The sequence below is a fragment of the Ornithorhynchus anatinus genome, chromosome 18, assembly GCF_004115215.2.
Source record: "Ornithorhynchus anatinus isolate Pmale09 chromosome 18, mOrnAna1.pri.v4, whole genome shotgun sequence".
In the NCBI taxonomy this organism is placed as follows: domain Eukaryota; kingdom Metazoa; phylum Chordata; class Mammalia; order Monotremata; family Ornithorhynchidae; genus Ornithorhynchus; species Ornithorhynchus anatinus.
In genome coordinates, this window is record NC_041745.1 from 40770626 (window position 1) to 40783504 (window position 12879).

General features: G+C 49.2%; 1 protein-coding gene across 1 annotated transcript in view; it reads right to left on the reverse strand.

The window, feature by feature from the left end:
- The window catches only part of PDE4B (phosphodiesterase 4B), a 294866-nt gene extending 286313 nt beyond the window's left edge, over positions 1-8553 (reverse strand). Inside the window, exon 1 of the mRNA XM_029083418.2 lies at positions 8356-8553. The gene's annotated coding sequence lies outside the window, so the exon portion shown is untranslated. The remainder of the gene's footprint in view (positions 1-8355) is intronic.
- Between the last annotated feature and the right edge of the window lie 4326 nt (positions 8554-12879).

Below are 12879 nucleotides of genomic sequence, written 5' to 3' on the forward strand. Positions count from 1 at the left end.
TCCTGGGACTAAGACTAAGACTACAATAGCTTGAGAATGGCTGGAGCAATCTTGGACTTTTCCCCCAGCTCTTCTACCACACTGATTAGCCATGCAATTCTGTGGAGAGGAGCCTGGACCTGAGTCATCTTAAAGAGCCTGGAATCCAGCAAGTAGTCGGTGGATTTACTGAGCCCCCAACAAACTATGCAGAACTACGTCCGAGATCAACCCAGGGAGGCAGTGTGGTCTAGTGACTAGTGCACAGGCCTGGGAGTCAGAAACACTTAAGTTCTAATTCCTGCTCCCTCCTATTGTCTGCTGCGTGACCTTGGCCAAGTCAATTCACTTCTCTGGGCCTCAGTTACCTCATATTTAAAATGGCAGTTAAGAGTGTGAGCCCCATGAGGGACATGGACTGTGTCCAACCTAATTAGCCTGTATCTACCCAGTGCTTAGTACAGTGCCTGGCAAAGAGCAAGCACTTAGCAAATACCATTAAAAAAAAAACACAAAAAAAACAGGCCCAGCTAATGGAACTCAGTGCAACCCTGATACAGACAACTCAGACCAAACTACCACTACGGATTGAGTTTAAAAAAGGAAAACTTGCAAGTAGAATACCAGAAACTAACCAAGAAGATATTATTATTAATAATAATACTTGTGGTATTTCTTAAGCATTTACTCTGTGCCAAACACTGTACTGAGCACTGGGGTAGATACAAGTTAATCAGATCCCACATAGGGCTCACATCCTAAGTGGGAGGCAGCACAGGTATTGAATCCCCATTTTGCTGATGAGGGAACTGAGGCATAGAGAAGTGAAGTGACTTGCCCCAAAGTCACACAGAGACAAGTGGCAGGGCCAGGATTAGAACCGGTGACCTTCTAACTCCCAGGCCCGTTGCTCTGTCCACTAGGCCCCTCTGCTTCCCTACCATCCTCCAAACCGGCACCCCTGACTCCCTGACAGAGCAGGCAAGTGTCGGAGCTGGAATTAGAACCCAGGTCCTCTGACTCCCAGCCCATGCTCTTTCCTGTCGACCACACTGCTTCTTGGAGAAAAAGTGCAGTGAAAATATCAATATCCGCGGGGCACAGGGCACCACTCCTGGAACAGTACGTGCTCTGTTAACTAATGGTCCAAGGGATTCACATAAGAGCTGGAAGCATATCGATAGCAGGAGGACTGGCTGAAATTAGAGCGGGCACAGCACTTAGTTGCCCTCTTTGCACAGTGCCACTCTGAAGGGTGTTTGAGGTTATCCACCTTGCGATTACACAAAATTGCTTCTGCCAAAATTAATTCATTTCTGAGAATAACATTTCCATTTCGTATGCTGCCGATAAGGACTCCGAACAGGGAAATGAAAGCTAAATCGAACCAAAACAGACTTCACCCTGGAATCCCAATCCAGAAACAAAGACACCCTGCAACATCCAACCCCTCAAAGCAGGTGTTTGTTCATTCATTCATTCATTCAATCGTATTTGTATTTTTTGAGTGCTTAATGTGTGCAGAGCACTGTACTAAGCGCTTGGAATGTACAATTCGGCAACAGATAGAGACAATCCCTGATTCTGTTGATTCTTGATTCTATTTTTTTTTATTGTTCTTGTCTGTCCATCTCCCCCGATTAGACTGTAAGCCCGTCAAAGGGCAGGAACTGTCTCTTTCTGTTACTGATTTGTACATTCCAAGCGTTTAGTACAGTGTTCTGCACATAGTAAGCGCTCAATAAATAGTATTGAATGAATGAATGAATCCCTGCCCAATGACGGGCTCACAGTCTAAACCGGGGAGACAGCAAAGCAAAACAGAACAAAACAAAAACAAGACATCATCAAGATAAATAGAATCAAGGGGATGTACACCTCATTAACAAAATAAATAGGGTAATAAATAATGAATACAAATGAGCACAGTGCTGAGGGGAGGGGAATAGTGCTTTGCCCAGAGTGAATGTGATTGAATGATTGAATTATAATAATTATTATTGTGGTATTTATTAAGCACTTACTATGTGCCAAGAATTGGAGTAATAATAATGTCGGTATTTGTTAAGCGCTTACTATGTGCCGAGCACTGTTCTAAGCGCTGGGGTAGACACAGGGGAATCAGGTTGTCCCACGTGGGGCTCACAGTCTTCATCCCCATTTTACAGATGAGGTAACTGAGGCACCGAGAAGTGAAGTGACTCGCCCACAGTCACACAGCTGGCAAGTGGCCGAGCCGGGATTCGAACTCATGACCTCTGACTCCAAAGCCCGTGCTCTTTCCACTGAGCCACACTGCTTCTCTTAAGACACAAGGTAATCAGGTTGGTCACAAACCCTGTCCCGCATGGGGCTCCCAGCACTTAGAACAGTGCTTGGCCCAGAATGACTCCATGGTTTCTTGGGAGTACACACAAGATAGGTATTTAAGCGAACAGAGTCTGCCTCAAGGATCAACCAGGCATAACTGAACCCATCTAGAGAGCTCATTTACTTCACCCCCATCAATAGGGATCATAGGAAGGCGGCGATGGGGCCCCCACCCCCCATCCCCACAACACCCACCCATCAAAGCTGAACTGGCTCACCCCTGGTGTCTGCCAAGCCCTGAGAGTGTTATCTCTTTTGGGTCCTGATGAAGAGTGGTGACTTTCTGACCCACTGCCTGTGTGAGGCCTCTGAAGGGGTGGCAAGCAGAATATAATAATAATAATAATGGTATTAAGCACTTTCTATGTGCCAAGCACTGTTCTAAGCATTGGGATAGATACAAGGTAATCAGGTTGTCCCACGTGGGGCTCACAGTCTTCATCCCCATTTTACAGATGAGGGAACTGAGGCACAGAGAAGTTAAGTGATTTGCCCAAAGTCACACAGCTGGTAAGTGGCAGAGCCAGGATTAGAACCCACGCCCTCTGACTCCCTAGCCATTCCTCTTTCCAATAAGCCATGCTGCTCCCAAAGCACAATGCTGGCACACTGTCAGAAAGTTTTGCCTACCCAAACCCTCTCTGATGGCATATTCTGCCATCCATGAGGACCTGACCCAGGTGCTTGGTTACAAACGGCAATGCCATATGTACAGAAAAAACATAATAAGCAGCTTGGCCTAGTAGGCCTGGGAGTCAGAAGGATCTGGGTTCTAATCCCAGCTCTGCCCCACGCCTGCTGTGTGAATTTAGGCAAGTTGCTTTACTTATCTGGGCCTCAGTTCCCTCATCTGTAAAATGGGCAATAAGACTGTAAACCCATGGGGGACAGGGACTGTGTCCAACCTGATTACCTAGTGTCTAACCCAGCACATAGAACAGTGCTTGGCACATAGTAAGTGCTTAACAAATACCCCAATTATTATTATTACCCACCCACAGAACCTAACCCAGCTAAAATCTTAGTCTCCGGGGCTCGGAATGCGGAGGCGGTAGCCTCTGTCAACCATCGGCAGGTGTCACCAGCTCCGTGGCCAGCTTAGGGAAATAATTATAATAATAATAACTGTGGTATTTGTTAAGCGCTTACTATGTGCCAAGCTCTGTTTTTAGTGCCTGGATAGATACAAGCCAATTAGGTTGGACACAGTCCCTGTCCCCCATGGGGCTCATGGTCTTGATTCCGATTTTACAGATGAGGTAACTGAGGCACAGAGAAGTTGAGTGACTTGCCCGAGGTCACACAGCAGACAAGTGGGAGAGCCGGGATTAGAACCCATGACCTTCTGACTCCCAGGCCTGTGCTCTGTCCACTACTCCCTACTGATTCTCTAGGCCTACTGAGGCCACAGCGGGGAACTAAAGCAGACAGAAGAATAAAAAGCAAGAAACACAGTTTCCCAGGAGTGTGGCCCAGGCCCGATAGCCAGAAAACCTGCCCACTAATCCTGGCTCTGCCATTTGCCTGCAGTGTGACCTTGGGCAAGTCTCTTAACTTCTCTAGACCTTGGTTTCTTCATCTGTAGAAAAAATGGGGATAAGATATCTGGTCTCCCTCCCCCATAAACTAATAGCCCCATGAGAGACTGGGATTGTGTCATAGCTTATATTGTATCTACTCTGACACTCAGGACAGTGCTTGGCATATAATAAGCTCTCTATAGCACAATTATTATCACTATTATTAACTCCCTAATAGGGGACATAGACAAAAATTATTTGCAAATAATGTGAACAGGGGAAAGCATGGGGACTTAACAGGAATCACTGTGGGCAGGGAATGTGTCTGTTTATTGCTATATGGTACTCTCCCGAGTACTCGGTACAGTGCTCTGCACACAGTAAGCTCTCAATAAATATAATAGAATGAATGAATGAGAGGAATCATTCCAATGCATCTAGAGGAAAAAAGAAATCTTTTAGTCACCTGAAATGAACATTCTAGTTGCTGACAGCAGCCGAATGCTTAAATTCAGTAGCACGTCAACCCGAAATCTGTTAGAATGAGTTTCCAGAGAAGGAGATGAAAGGAATGGAGAGAGCAACAGGTGAAAACAGCAGTCAGCCAACAAACCTGAAGGAAGAATAGTGGAGATTCGCCAAAACTTTCAATCAAGTAGAGATTTAGGTTTTATAAATGATTTTAGTCTGTCTCTCCTATTAGGGTGGAAGCTCCTTGTTGATAAGAACCATGTCACTTTGTTTTGTATTCACCAAGCATTAAGCAGGGTGCACTGCGCTCAATAAATGCTATGACTCCTGCTGTTTTGTTTTTGTCTGGAGCACAGACGATTGCCTGCCCCTTTACCAGATACAAAGGGGTACGATTTTTAACATCATCTTATTTGGATCTGGAGCTTGAGAAAAATAAAGCAAAACATCAATGCAAGTCCTATTTGGGCCAGGAACTGTGCCGGTTTATCTCATATCTTCCCTCTAAGCTGTAAGCTCGTTGTGGACAGGGAAAGTGTCTGATAACTGTTGTACTCCCCCGAGCGCTTAGTACAGTGCTCAGCACATAGTAAGCATTCTATAAATACCACTGATGATTGACCTTCTCCAGCACTCAGCAAAGTACTTGGTACCTAAGAAGCATTTAACAAGTACCACCATCATTAGCAGGTCTGGTCAGTAGACTGGTGACATTTATTGAGCACTAACTATGTGCAAAGCACTGTACTAATCCCCTGGGAGAGTGCAGTACCATAGAATAGGTAAACACTATCCCTGCCCACAAGGACCTTACAACCTACAGGTCCTGCGAGGATTCTCTTCATTAAGAACTTTTCCTGCAAATCCTGTCTTACCACTCAAGGAAACTGTGATAGATCTCATGGCCACCGGGAGCCTCGCGCGTCAAAGGATCAGGAATCCATCCTCTCTGAATCGACCTGGAACCGTCGATATTGGTTTCCTCCTCGTTTTTGAGCCTCAGTGCTTGGAGGGTAGCAGGAAGAAACGAGGGTCCAGAAGGAAGCCATGACCATGAGGTTCTTCTGGCAAAGACCACACTGGATGTCCCTTTTAATCCCCTATTCAAACCAACTCCGACCATAAATGCACAAAAGCTCTGAGACGCAGTGCCCTCTGGAGCTGAGGAAACGTTTCAAAATAATGGAAGTCCTGCTTTTTATTGAGCACTTACTTTGAGCAAAGCACTGTAGTAAAAGCTTGGGAAGGGACTATTCAATAAAGCTGGTAGACATGATTCCCCGCTCTCGAGAAGTTTGCAATCTAGTGGGGACAAGGCTAGAATAAATTCCTGACAGAGTAAGCCACAGAGTATAATGACATGCACAGAAGAGCCAGGCGGTGGGGTGAGTATCGAAGTATTAAGTGTTTGCTATGTGCTAAGCACTGGAGAAGAGGAAAGATAATCAGGTCAGAGAAAATCTCTGCCTGAACCGCCCTCCCAGTCTAACAAGGAGGAAGAACAGGCATTTTAATCTCACCCTGAAGTCCAGAGAGGCTAAATTACTTGCCCAAGGTTACCCACAGCATGCCAATAGCAGAGCTGGGACTAGAACCCTGGTCTCCTGACTCCCAGGACACGGTCTTTCCACTAGACCAACGTACCTTGGTCAGAAATGTGTTTCTTGGTGTGTGTTCTGTGTATGAGTGTGTGTGTGTTTTAAGTGAATTAGGAAAAATCAAGGCAACTCTTTTGCACATTAGTTGTGCATGAGTCACATGTGTGGAAAGGGCAGGAAAAAACTGTTCCTACAGTTCTGTTCCGTTTTGTTGTGTCCAGGGGAGAGGAGGGTGAACCCTCCCTTTGGGACTAGAACCAAGTGCTTTCAGGTTCAAAGGGGAATTTGCTCTCCTGGGAATCACACTGCAGGATGAGGAGCATCTATAAACAAGTGGGATTCTTGGGCAAGGAGGGGGGGTTGGTCAGAGAAGGTGAGGGGACAGGAATACTTGACCCGAGGGGACAATGGGCCCCTTCCTGTTACTGGGTGAACTCTCCCCTGCCGCCCCTCTGCCTATCATAGTAGATCTCCCTTTGAGGTGAATGAGCAATCCTTTTTTCTTTTTTCATTAAGACTGACAGCACAAAAATTAGCTTTCAACAGGAAAAAAAATTGGACAGGTTTCCTTTTGGGGTGCGACTCCAGGCTAAAAACAAAATAACGAAAAGTTATTCGGCATTAGGATTTTGCCCATGCAGCTCAGAGGTGGTCAACGACTAGAACCACGGAAACAATGTGGCGGGTACTGCGAGCAGCACAGTATTTATGTTCAACGCTCCAGCCTATGGGATGAACATTACTCCGAGCACAGCGCCGAACCATCGAACTCATTGGGTAAGAAAGCTCAATTGTATTCCCTGCCCCTCTCTGCTTCTCACGTACACCCACACTCATAAAGTGGGGGGGTTACTGAAAGGGAGCATGGGGGGGGGGAGATGCAATCGTAGGAGCTGAAAAGCAGCACCTGGACTCCATGCCCCTCACAGAAGGCCATCAATTAATTGTATTTATTGAGTGCTTACGGTGTTCAGAGCACTGTACTAAGCGGTTGGGAGAGCACACGATGACAGAGTTGGGAGGCCGGTTCACTGTCCACAATGAGCAAAGTAGGCTTGGGGAGAGTGGGGCAGAAAGGGGAGATTACCAGAAACAATAACCAGAAAGCATGACGACCACCAAAACAAGCATTTTGAGAGTCCCCTGACTTCTTAGGGAGCTCTGGAAAGAGACCAGAGTGCCCCCTTCCCTCCACTCCGGAAAACCCAAGTGAGACCAGGGAAAGCACCTGATGCTAACCACTCGGCACTTAGAACGGTGCCCTGCACACGTTAAACGCTTACCAAATAGCACTGTTGTTCACTCTATAACTACGACTGAATGAACAACAGTGCTATTTGGTAAGCGCTTACCACGTGCCGGGCACTGTGCTAAGCGCCGAGGTGGAGACGAGACATTCATCTGAGATCCGGGCAGGCAGTGCCAGGGTGGGAACAAACTTGTCGTTGGGGGCCTCCTCTTCCCTGCCTGGGAATGGACACTCTCCTCATCCCCAGTTTTCCCCGATCTGGTTCCCTTCTGGGGCTTGGGAGTCAGAGGTCTTGGTTTCTAATCCCGGATCTGCCACTTGTCAGCTGTGTGACTTTGGGCAAGCCACTTAACTTCTCTGTGCCTCAGTTCCCTCATTTGTAACATGGGGATTAAGTTCGTGAGTCCCACATGGGACCCTGTATCTGGCCCAGTGCTTAGAATAGCGCTTGGCACATAGTAAGCATTTCTCAAATACCATCATTATTAATTTATTATTACCCCGCGGTGGGTGGCTACCGCTGCCTGGCTCTGGGCCAGCGGGGCGGCCCGCCCTGAAGGGACCCATTCATTCATTCATTCATTCATTCAGTTGTATTTATTGAGCGCTTACTGTGTGCAGAGCACTGTACTAAAGAAAGTACAATTCAACAACAAATTCATTAGTATTCAATATTCTATCACATTTATTGAGCGCTCACTGTGTGCAGAGCATTGTACTAAGCGCTTGGAAAGTACAATTCAGCAATAAATTCATTAGTATTACTCATTATTCGATCGTATTTAGTGAGTGTTTACTGTGTGCAGAGCACTGTACTAAGCGCTTGGAAAGTGCAATTCAGCAACAAATTCCTTAGTATTATTCATTATTCAATCGTATTTAGTGAGCGCTCACCGTGTGCAGAGCACCGTACTAAGCGCTGGGAAAGTACAATTCGGCCACAAATAGAGAAATCCCTGCCCACAACGGGCTCACAGTCTAGAAGACCCCCGGGACAGATGGGGGGTGGAGGAGGGTGGGATGGACAAGGGGGCCCACCCAGGCATCTCCTCCTCCCCAAAACGCTCTGGCCCGAAATTGGATGGATGGGAAAGGCGTGCGGAGAGCTCTCCGGGCTAGTGGTTGGGGGGCTGGGGTCGCCCCCGGCCCGGTCTCAGTCGCCCCTTACCTTGGCTGGCTTCCTTCGCCTGGAGGGATGGGGGGAGTGGGGGGCACGGGGGAGGCTCCGGTGCCCACCCCGGCCAGGGCGAGGTGCCCTAGCCCCTCCGGGCCCGTCCTCCGGGGGTCCAAGGCGTGGTCGGGCGGGGTGGGGAGGACCCAGGCCCCCGGTCCCCGGCCCCCTCGCCACCACTATTGCGCGCACCAGCCGGTCCTTCTCCAGCCGGTGGCTCGTAGCCCCTCTGGCCTGTGCCAAGCGGGAAACCTAGGGCTCCCGTTGGAAACGTCCCCTCCCGGGCCCCCCCGAGTCTCCCTCCAGGATGAGGGAGCCCCCTCCCCTCCTTCGGCCCCCCAGCCCCCTCCCCAGCTCCCCCAGCCCGGAGCCCGGCATGCGCGCTTCACCTGCCATTCAGCCACCGGCTCCTCTCCTCCTCCTCCTTCTCCTCCTCCTCCTCCTCCTCCCTCCATCCTTCCTCCTCCTCCTCCTCCCCTTCCCCCATCCCCCCTCCTCCCGCTGCACAAAGCGGTGCCCAATGCAGACCGGCCACGGGCACGCGTGGTCCTCTGGGGGGCTTGCAAGGTAGCCCCCCCGGCCCCAAAGGATCAGGACCAGGACCCCGACCCCCCCACCCCCATTGCGCGCATTGCAGCCGCACCCCGGGACCTGGGGTGGAGCTTACAACGGGCCAGGGGTTCTGTCTAACCCACAGTGGGGGGATGGTGATGATGAAGTTTCTGGGGAGGGGGTGGTTGGGTAGGATGGGGACCTGTCCCTCCCTCCCCAAAAAGGTGGCGAGCCATAGTGACTGTGTCCCCCCCTAAAAAAGGTAGAAAGCTACAGTTATGTGTGTCCCCCCCCAAAAAAATGGTAGTGAGTCATGACTGTCCCCCCAAAAAGGTAGCAAGACATAGTGACTGTGTCCCCCCCTCTCCCCAAAAAGGTAGTGAGCCATAATGACTGTGTCCCCCCAAAAAAGTAGTAAGCCATAGTGACTGTGTGTCCCCCCCAAAAAGGTAGCGAGCCATAGTGACTGTGTATCCCCCTTCTCCTTACAAATGTAACATGCCATAGTGACTTTTTGACACCCCCCAAAAAAGGTAGCGAGCCACAGTGACTATGTTCCCCTTCTCCCCAAAAGTGTAGCGAGCCACAGTGACTCTGTGTACATGTGTGTGTGCGTGTTTGCGTATATAACCATGTGTGTAGGTAAACATGCCCTAGCATCTAATGGCCCCAAATTGGTTCATTTTCTCTCCAAATATGAAAGTTGGGGAATGCGGAAATGCTTCAAGCTATGGATATGGAGAGCCAACTCCAAGGAGATAAGCATGCCAGAGAAAGCACAAGATCATCCCGGCGGCAACACTGCAGAACCCAGCCAGCCCAACCTGGGCCTGGACGTGGTTCAGCCAACACCAGCACGCACAGAGGGGATCGTTTGGTCCCGTCAAGTGGAAGCATCAGAATCTGCCTGTAGACTCCCCTCCCATTCCATAATAATAATAATAATAATAATGTTGGTATTTGTTAAGCACTTACTATGTGCCGAGCACTGTTCTAAGCGCTGGGGTAGACATAGGGGAATCAGGTTGTCCCACATGGGACTCACAGTCTTAATCCCCATTTTACAGATGAGGGAACTGAGGCACAGAGAAGTTAAGTGACTCGCCCACAGTCACACAGCCGACAAGTGGCAGAGCTGGGATTCGAACTCATGAGCCCTGACTCCAAAGCCCGTGCTCTTTCCACTGAGCCACGCTGCTTCTCCAGTATGTGCCAGACACTACTAAGCTCTGGGGTAGATACAAACTAATAAAGTGGGACATGGAGTCTTAATCCCCATTTTACAGATGAGGTCACTGAGGCCCAGAAAAGCGAAGTGACTTGCCTAAGGTCTCATAGCAGACCAGTGGTGGAGTCAGGATTAGAACTCAGGTCCTTCTAACTCCCAGGCCCTAGCTTTACCCACTAGACCACACTGCTTCTGGGAAGGAGATGGGCCCAGCGGGAATCCGGACAGCAGGCCGACGTGGCCTTGAAGATACAGCTCCCACCAAGACGCCCGCCAGGTCACGGCTCTCCGCAACTGCAGAAGCACTGTGCTGTCGTCACTTGGGCCGTGACAGAGTCCAGTGCCCCCAAGACCTTTGCCCAGTGCCTGCTGCTCTCCTGCTCGCTGCACTCCTTTCCCGGTGGGTCTTCGAGCGCAATCCTCTAATAGTGATAATGGTATCTGTTAAGTGCTTACTATGTGCCAGGCGCTGTACTAAGTGCTGGGGTGGATACAAGCAAATCGAGTTGGACACAGTCCCTGTCCCATGTGAGGCTCACAGTCTACACCTGGAGTTAATCCTTAGTGGAAAGAGCAAGGGCGTGGGAGTCGGAGGACGTGGGTTCTAATCCCTGCTCCTCTACTTGTCTGCTGAGTGATCTTGGGCAAGCCACTTAACTTCTCTGTGCCTCAGTTACCTCATCTGTAAAATGGAGATTGAGAACCCTGCGTGGGACAAACTGATAACCTTGTATCTATCCTGGTGCTTAGTAGAGTGCTTGGACGCTTAGTAAGTGCTTAAGAAATACCATAATTATTATTATTATTAGATTGAAGCTTCTCCAAGGCACAGATCTCCCAGTTGCAATATGCTCTCCCAAACTTAAAGTATGGAGCTCTGCAGGGAAAAACCTCAGTAAATAAATCCATATATCAATGGCATTTGAGTGCTTACTCTGGGTAGAGCACTGAACTAAGTACTCGTGGGAATACAAGAGTTGACAGATACATTCCCTACCCACAGTGACCTTTCAGTCTAGAAAGGGATTCAGACAATATAAATAAATTATGGATATGTGTGTTAGTGTTGTGGAGTTGAGGGTGAACTGAATACTAAGTGCCTGAAGGGTACAGATCCAACTGCATAGATGATACAGAATAGAGAGGGAGTCCGGGGAAAGAAGGCTTAATCGGGGAAGGCCTCCCGGAAGAGACGTGACCTGTCTCCAGAACTCCCCCCCCACCCCATCCCCAGGCAGCTTGCAGCAGGAGTGGTTCTGGTTCCTCTATTGAAATAGAACTTAGAGGCTGGAGAAGGCTTTGATTGATTCCTCCACGCAGATTCCTGGAATCTAAGAACCGAGGCTGTTCCTCCATCTCATCTACCTCGCCTCTGACCTCTCGCCCACATCATGCCTCTGGCCTGGACGCCCTCTCTCCATTTCCGTAAGACATTCACTCTTCCCCCCTCTTCAAGCTTTTGTGAAGACAGCTCCTTCAAGAGGCCTTCCCTGACTAAGCCCTCATTTCCTCTCCTCCCACTCCCTTCTACACCGCCTCTGCACTTGGATTTGCACCCTTTATTTAACCCTCCCTCAGCCCCACAGCACTTATGTACATATCCATAATTTCTTTATATTAATGTCAGTCTCCCTCTCTGGACTGTAAGCTCGTTGTGGGCAGAGAACGTGTCTACCAACTCTGTTATAGTGTACTCTCCCAAGCTCTTAGTACAGTGTTCTGCCCACAGCAAGCACTGAATAAATACGATTGATTGATTGAGGCTCATCCGCCATTCTTGACAGAAGGCCGGACCACGACCGGCAGATTCATGTCTGCTCTCCACCCCCGCAGGCCAGGCCGGACCAAGGACAGGGAATGCCAGTGTCTCTGAGCAGGGGGCAGGGAGCCAGAGATCCCCTGCTTCTAATCCTGGCTCTGACAGAGGCACCATCTGTAAAATGGTGGTGACTGCCTCTTTCCTCTGTGGGGGTGGTGGCGGGGAGAGGGAGGGGTGTCGGGCGGATTAGTCACAGAGCCTTTTCCTGCCTGAGGAGGGTGAGGGGAGTTGGAACTGTTCCTGGGAAGGTTCCTTCGAGAGGATGAACCCCATTAAAGCTGTACTTTTTTGTAAGCTCACTGTGGGCAGGGAATGTGCCTGCTTATTGTTATGGTGTAGTCTCCCAAGCGCTTAGTTCAGTGCTCTTCATAAATGAAGTACTCAATAAATACGACTGAATGAATGACTTATGGTTTGTGTTATATCCTTACTATGTGCTAGGCACTGTTCCAAGCGCTGGGGTAGATACAAGGTAACCAGGTTGGACAGATTCCATGTCCCATATGGGGCTCACAGTCTTAATCCCCATTTTATAGATGAGGGAACTGAGGCCCAGAGAAGTGCAATGACTTGTCCCAGGTCAAGCAGTCAACTGTATTTGTTGAGTGCTTACTGTGTGCAGAGCACTGTACTAAGTCCTTGAGAGAATATAATCTAACAATATAGCAGACACACTCCCACAATGACCTCGAAGCCTAGAGATGAGTTTATACAGCAAACAAGTGGCAGACCCGGGATTAGACTCAGGTCCTTCTAACTCCCGGGCCCATGCTCTATCCACCAGGCTATGCTGCTTCTCACTTCCTTTCTGTCCATAAAGTAGTGCCATTTGCAAGCGAGCCTCTCGGGCAATTCCATCGTGGACAGAAAAGCATGCCATCAGGGTTTGGGTGGGCAAAACCCTCCAACTGTGTGCCAACAT